At 36.1% G+C, this 7,802-nt stretch overlaps 1 long non-coding RNA gene across 2 annotated transcripts; it reads right to left on the reverse strand.

Moving 5' to 3' along the window:
• Positions 1–1,489: 1,489 nt before the first annotated feature.
• Positions 1,490–5,592, reverse strand: LOC116256445 (uncharacterized). Of its 2 annotated transcripts, XR_004173130.2 has the most exons (4): positions 5,351–5,592; positions 4,114–4,148; positions 3,042–3,094; positions 1,490–1,779 (listed from the first exon to the last, which is right to left on the reverse strand). It is a non-coding gene; the product is annotated as an uncharacterized LOC116256445 (long non-coding RNA). The 2 variants fall into 2 exon arrangements; XR_004173131.2 differs by lacking the exon at positions 1,490–1,779 and having other exon boundaries at positions 2,915–3,141.
• Between the last annotated feature and the right edge of the window lie 2,210 nt (positions 5,593–7,802).

Raw genomic sequence — 7,802 nt, forward strand, 5'->3', positions numbered from 1 at the left:
GGAAAATGTAATGGTGAAAGCAACATAATAAATACTTTATTTCTCAGGGCTGATTTCATCTTTCAACCAATGTCATTCCTCTTTAAACAAAAATGTGGCTGCATTTCTATCTCTTTAGTGCATTGACTTGTAAGGAATAGATCGCGCGAGACATGTCATTGATTGATTGGAACTGGAACTTGCTCGGTGGGAGGTGTGGATATTTATCTATACCAGTGATTTTCGTGGCTGGTATTTGTACCCTAACAGCGGTGATGGTTGCCGCCGCTAAACTCATGTTTACCGGCGATGTCTACCACCCTATAAACCTTCACTGCTATAGACCTACAATGGCAGTTTTTGCCACCGGTATACCTTGTTGTAACCAGTAAAACAGACCCTAGAACATACTACCACTATTATTTGAAGCATGTGTGTGCCCACCCGTTTGCTTCGGCTGCCTGCTTATCTTATCACTCAAGTGTCCCTCCCTCTTTGTTTTGTGATTAACACTATCTTTTCAATTTTTATATTTCATGTTAGCTATGCTTTTGTTTTAGTTTACTTTTTTCTCAACAACAATGTAAAATTTAACTAATGTTGGATTTAAAGAAGGTTGTATCTCGAATTAAACCATGTCAAATTTAATGAATTTATTTTACTTCTAACGGTTCGATGAAAAAGGTGCACTCATAAGTGTGTTGCTTAAATAAAAGAAAGTATTGCTTTTTTTTTCATCTGCCATACTTACAAGTTATTAAATATTTCACAAGCTTTGATGAAAAGTTGTTGGCAACAACAAAATTAATTTTCTGTCAGCACGGCAACTGGCAGAACAGTATTATCCTTCATTTCTGATTTTGGCTTGAGATAATAATGCTTTTTGCTTCCTTTTCTTTTCTTTAAATTTTGGACATAATCTTTGTGGGTATCATATGCTAGAACTTACACGTCACAACTTGTTGCTTTGCTAGTTCTCATTTCACAAGCTTGCCGAAAATTTGGAAATATAATCAAATAAACGAAATTAGGCAACCCCCTAACATTTGACATGCACAAAAAGTGCATGGTACTGGTACTAAGTCTATGACGATAACTCAAACGCGAGCAGCCAATCAATACTAAGATAACATAAGACATTTATCTTGAGTAGAGACAATAAAAGACTCCACATAATCAGGCCTTGGCCATTGGGGCTTCAACTGCACTCTAACGAGCCCCAAAAAAAGAGCAACTAAGAATTTTATGACTGGAAAAACAAATATTTGTCAATCAAAACGCCTTGCTCATGGAGAATATGAAACAACAATAAAAAATTAGACATTTAAAAAACTGCCGCAAATACCTCCAAGTTGTAGCTGGTTCGCTAGTTTGTCAAAATCATCAATATTTTAGATTCCCTCCATGGACATCAATAAAATTGTCAATAGTCACATGAAGACAAAAACAAGGTATTTTAAAGACTTATCACAACTACAACATGTTTGACAGTTCTCGTAACTATCATAAATTGTTTGAATATATCCAAAGACTATTGAAAGAACCAAAAAAATATATGTATCTACCTACATTATGGATCTTATGGATATTTTGGTAGCAAAGTTTCTTGTATGTATGAGTTAAAGTCACGCTGCTGTTAAAAGAGATACCACCAGTCTTTTCTTTTTGAAATACATTAGCAATGAGAATAAAAAGCAGAGTTAAAGAGCAAGTTCCTTTTCTCTAAGTCCATATGCAATTTCCATGGTTTATTGACATATTCTCAAGGAAGGCAACAACCAAGCATGGCCTTTCATCAACCTGAAACACTCAATTATAGCAATGGTAAGTTCAAATTTTATCCTATCCTAAAAATCCACGTTGAAGTAACTCATCAACTTTACAATATTGAGTTAATGTTCTGTACACGAGTTTCTGTGTGTGCATGATCATTTGGCTCAGGTTGGCCATGCATCAGTTTAAGGCGTTCATACTGAGCTGAATGAGTGCAATAGTTCCAATCTATTCAAGCAAACTAATGTAAGAAGTGAAGACCGAGGTCGTCTTACCGAAAATAACATTTTCTCTCCAAAATAAAAGATAATAAGCTTAATATATCAACATAATTGCCCATGCTCTCATGTGATATACTTTTTGAGTAGACTAGAAACATGAAGTATAAATCCAAGTATAATGTTGGAAAGCAATAAAACTCCTCATGAGCACTACAATGAAACTGAAAAGAGAAATGAACTCATCAGAAAGTACACATTGAAGCCGTGGATCTGATGCTCTTAGATCAATTAGCAGCTTGTCATCAACACTTGAAGTCAAAAGTTCCAAACCAAGAGGTTCATAACAAAAAGCAGATCATTACAGTGACCAAGATTAAGAATGTTGTTAGTTCATATTGATAGAGATTCAAAAGCTCACATACAAGTCCGCAAAAATAGATACTTTATACAACATTGAGAAATAGATAGATTGCAAAATATAGATGAAGATGGAAAATCCCTTGTCGCTCTTCAACCTAGCAAATAGACAATAAGAGATGGGTGCTACAGAATCATATTTGTGTGTGCGTGTCTGTGTGTATACATACATACATACTTATATATGTATTCTATAATTTTATGCTTTTAGGTTCATCAACAAAAATATCGCTTTTGATCTGCGAGTACTTTGTGGAAGAAAATATACACAAATATCTACTAAAAAGTCAGTAATATTGGCAACAAATTACGAACTGGAAATGTGCTTTTTTTTTTTATTAATTTCCATATATTCAATTTTGCTAAACGAATGTCGATATAAAGAACTTATATACACACAAACCCATGCATATCTCTCTCCCTCTCTCTCTCTCTCTCTCTCTCTCTCTCTCTCTCTATATATATATATATATATATATATATATATATATATATATATATATATATATATATATATATGTGTGTGTGTGTGTGTGTGTGTGTGTGTGTGTTGATTGTTGACATCCCTATTTTCCAAAATAACAGGAAACATAAGAAGACAATGAATAATGAAACCTTTCAAGCATGAGGACATATAGAAAATCAACATACCATGCATGACCACATGACTGCATGTTGGTTCGAACAGATTTTGGCAAGTCAACCTGTATCATGCAGAAGCAAACATGTGTGTGTAATATCTCAATCGCACCTGAAGATTGCAGTAACCTTAATCAAATCAGAGCCTACAAGCTAAAAAGAATTAAAAAAAAAATCTATTCCAATAAAGACTGATGTACTTCTCTTCAAGTGCATTAATCCTTAAAAAGAAATTCAAGATTTTCAGTTCGAAATGGCTCAAGTCCCACTGAAAGTACAAAATATAGTGGTTTGTGTTTGAATGAGAGCGGCAAGCGGAGTTTAATTTTTATCGCATCTTAAGAATTCAAGCCAAGTTTAATCTTTAACTTAGATTAGAATTCTTCTGAACTCGTTAAAAAGAAAATGGAAATATGAAAGGCTATGGCCAAATTATGGGCACAGCCTAAATTGATCTGAGTCTTAAGGGGATGGGAAATTTGAAAATAGAAATGTATAACAGACGCATGGACAGCAATGGATATTCTCATTAATAGAAGTGGGGATGTAGAAGCTACACAACAACTAAAAAGAGTAAAATCTTCATAATCAGTCTATCGTCTATTCAGATTCTTTTCTATTGGTGCGGAAAGAGCATGAAAAAAATAGGGCAGGGTGTTGGATAACCATTCAGCACCTGTGGCTGTGGACAGGTTGGTGGTGATGGCTGGAGAAGGGACCAGGTTTGAGTGGCTCTGGTTCACCTAAATGAGCCCACATGCCTGTCTGATTTTGATGAAAAGGCGTTGGGTAATTCTGGTTTGACAAAGTTTGGTAGAAAAAATCAAAAGAAAGGAGAGAAAGGAGGGAGGGATGGGGCGGAAGGTTCACATTTGTTCTAATAAATTTATTGCAGGATATGGAAATTGCATGTCAAATAAATGCCAACCAATTATCTCTATACCATACTTACAATTACTTCCCAAAAAGTCTTTAAAAAATGGGGACGATAAATTAAGTGATGTGCCCACACCCATGGAAACTAGACCAACCAAATCCTAAATTGACAATCAAACAAAGAAAAAGAAGCGAAGAACAAGAATACCTCATCTTCCCAACTCCGGTATCTTTAATCCAAGACTGACCAAACAAAAAGAGAAGGAACCAATCCACATTAGTCACATCATCCAAACATGAGATTCTGCATTCCCAGCAGAGGCAACAAAACAACAGATGAAAAAAACCACAATTGAAACAACTGAAAAGATGAAGGAAACCCTATGTTCCTTCGGTCACATGTGACAATTAAGGAAATCAACAAAACATAAAAAGTCCAGACATTAATCCACAAAAGTAATGCTGGAGATAATGAATATGTTGGGCAAAATGTGAGGGTCAAAGTGAAACAAAGACATTAATCCACAGAAGAAAACAACTAACATGCGGCCACCTTATTCAAAAATTTCAAGAAAAAAGCCCATATCCTCCCTAATATGCAGCCACATTTCTCAAGCTCCTTCTTTGGCTTCTACCGAGAGTAGGTCACCTGTTCATCCCCTAGTTCTCGCGCTCATCCAATTCAGCTGACTGCAAGCAGATTACATTTCATGGCCAATTTAAGAGTGAGACTGGCCAGATACTAATTAATTTTTAATATTTATCGAAATTTTTGTTAACCATATATTTTCTCTTATTTTCAACAAATATTCGAAAACCAAACTCCTATTCGATCCGAGTGAACCAGAAATTAGACGATGGCGAGGTGAGCAACCAGCAAATTGAGCAAGGAGAAATGCCAGAAAACGAGCAACAGAGGAGGTGAACCATGGATTTTTTGATGAAACAGAAAAATTTGGGAAGCAATGACAGAGTTGAGGAACCTTTCTTCTTCTTTGACTCTTCTGTCAGCAGCAATCGGTCGATTGTGATGGATGCTTGACATCGGTTAAACACTTTAATGGCCGAGGGATTGATTTATGTTGTCACAAGTAACATGTCTCAAGTCTTTTACGTTGAGATTTAGGAATGGATCTACAAACTGATCCTAATGGCGATCCTAATTCCAACATTTGTTGTAGTGAGGTGGAAACCGCGATGGATCGGAGGGAGAGAAAGAGTGAGCTAATATAGAGGCCGAGAGAGGGGCGATTTGGTCTAAAACCCTAAAGGCAAGAAGTTGATATGGAAGAGCAATCAACACACACGGGGGCAGCACTCAGAGGGAAATCCAACCGGCATAATCTGCCTTTTTCTTAAAGAAATTATGTCCAAACAAGAATCTGCAGCCTCCAATTGATGTGATTATAGAAAACAGGAACTTTCCAACTTCATATCCAACTAACCTTTCTGGAGTACTAGAAGGCGAATGTAAAAAGAAAGATGTTGTGGCGAGACGAAGAGGAGCAAAATGCAATCGTTCCGACCTCTCTGATTTTGCCATGAATTCAATCTTTTGTTGTTTAAAAGAATGGGGAAACCCTAGAATTACATTACGCTTCTGCAACTGAACTGCTGGCTTTGAGGAGAGCGAGAGAGAGAGAGAGAGAGAGAGAGAGAAGGCAGAAAAGGTAATCGTGTAAGTCTGGTTCACACAAAATATGCAAATGGCTCGGGTGAGAAAACTCAGTCATTGTCCTGACCAAATGTAGGGGTTATTCGCTACAGTTCTCATCCTAAGTAGTGGTATCACGATTTATTTATGATATGAATAACATGGTTGAAATATATATTGGTATGGAAAATGAAGGTAACCATGACCATCCTAAGTATGCCGGAATATCACGATGGAATTGATGAATGATTTGTTCACATGAAATTGGTGTTATGGGTTCTTCCCATGCAGATTTGCACCCACGATAACTGATCGTCTCTTTGTCTCTCTTCTCTCGAGATGAACACCTATGGGAACGCGAACAAAAAGAAAAAAGAGAAAGAGAAAGAGAAAGAGAAAGAGAAAGAGAAAGAGAGGAACAACACAACCTATATCCCGATCGAAACCCGGTGACCCAATCTTCCTTGTAACAGGGCATTTTCCCCTTGACATCCTCGACCACGGAGAACACCACGGACCCATCACTAAAACCACAGAGAAAGAACTTTTTAATCACGACAACCAATAAAAAACAATGAAAAAGAAATAAAACATCGGACAAGAAAGAAAGAATGGAAGAAAGAAAACTGCATTTCCCTAAGTTTCCAAATGCAATCTTGGGTTTCAGTAGGGGTCGGAAAGACTTTAGTTGCGCAGAGTAAGTAAAGATGATTTGTTCAGTATCCCTTATACATGCAGTAGTGGCTTGTGTTACAAATCGTGCTCCTTCATCATAAAATTCTTTGTAACGTTACAATTGCATTACAAGATGTAGCTGCATGTGTATACATCAATCATGGAGATCTATCTCACTTTCAGAAAGTCTACCAGAAGCCATACATTGGATTTAAAAACAGTTTAATGCAATTTTTTTTAATTAAAATGTAACAAAATAACGTATATATGTTTTTCCATTCACTACGTGCAATGTCAAGGTATTTAAATATAAGAATCCACACCAATAATGTTTTGAATGTTAACGGAGACTGCTCCACAAATTAAGTGAGCAAACCAAATGTCCACTCAACCTTTTCCTTCTGTTTTTCAAATAAACACTCGATTTCGTACAAAATATTAAAGTAATCACCCAAATGATGAAATTATACCTTTAGCTGGGATTTTACCCACTGCCTGAAGGAAGGCCCGAAGCACTAAAAAATATTAATCACCCAAATCATGAAATTATCCCTTCAAATTGAAAATATTATCAAGAAAATAGTACTAAAAAGGAAAAACTGCTAATTAATGGCTCTGGTGCAAACTCCAATATTATCTAGATCAAGACTGTGGGGATGAGTTTAAGTATAAAGATGTAACTCACTAGTAGCTATATATATGTAAAAGGTATTCTGAACTTACAGCCAATATGAGCTATTAAGTTGACACAAAGTTGAATGGTATGGTTTCAAAAATGTCAATGGCTGAAAGCCAGATATATATGTAACAGGTATCTCAGGGATTTTGAAGTGGCAACATGCAGGATTCATTATGGAATTCTGCCCATAAGGTGATAAAACTTAAGGAGCTAGAATATAGAACCAAAAGGATCATTCCTTGTTCGTTGAAAACGGCAAACACAAAAACTGAGGACATTTTTCTTTTGTTAACTAAAATTAATTTTAAGTCTGATACTTGGATAAAAATAAAACAAAAGAATTAGCCAACATATAAAAACTAAGCCAAAAGAATAAGCAAACATGTAAAACTAATCTGAAGGCAGATATTAAAAGCACCAAAGAGAGAATATCATTTTGTTCTTCATTGTATGAAAGCTAGGAATGTCATGAATGGTGAAATTCACATTCGTTTCTTTTTTTTTTGGTTTGGCAATCGCCATGATTTCTTGATGTATAGATACACATTTTGATGGAGAGAAAAATGTAACGGTGACAGAATACCTTATTTTTTAGGGATGATTTAATCTTTTCAACGATGTCTTTCCTCCTTAAACAAACATGTGGCTGCCTTTTCTTTTCCCTTAGTGCATTTACTTGTAATGAATAGATCTCGCGAGACATATCTTTGGAAGTGGACTCGGAAGAACGTGTCTATACCGGTGATTGTCATGGCTGGTATATATGACCTAAGGTGGAGATTTTTGTCGCCGATGTATAGCGGTGATGGTTTCGTCACCGGTATATCTGGTGAAACCAGCACCGCACAAAGAAGCGAATATTACCACAATATTTGAAGCGTGCACTTCA

Source organism: Nymphaea colorata, chromosome 6 (genome assembly GCF_008831285.2).
Source record: "Nymphaea colorata isolate Beijing-Zhang1983 chromosome 6, ASM883128v2, whole genome shotgun sequence".
Taxonomy (NCBI): Eukaryota; Viridiplantae; Streptophyta; class Magnoliopsida; order Nymphaeales; family Nymphaeaceae; genus Nymphaea; species Nymphaea colorata.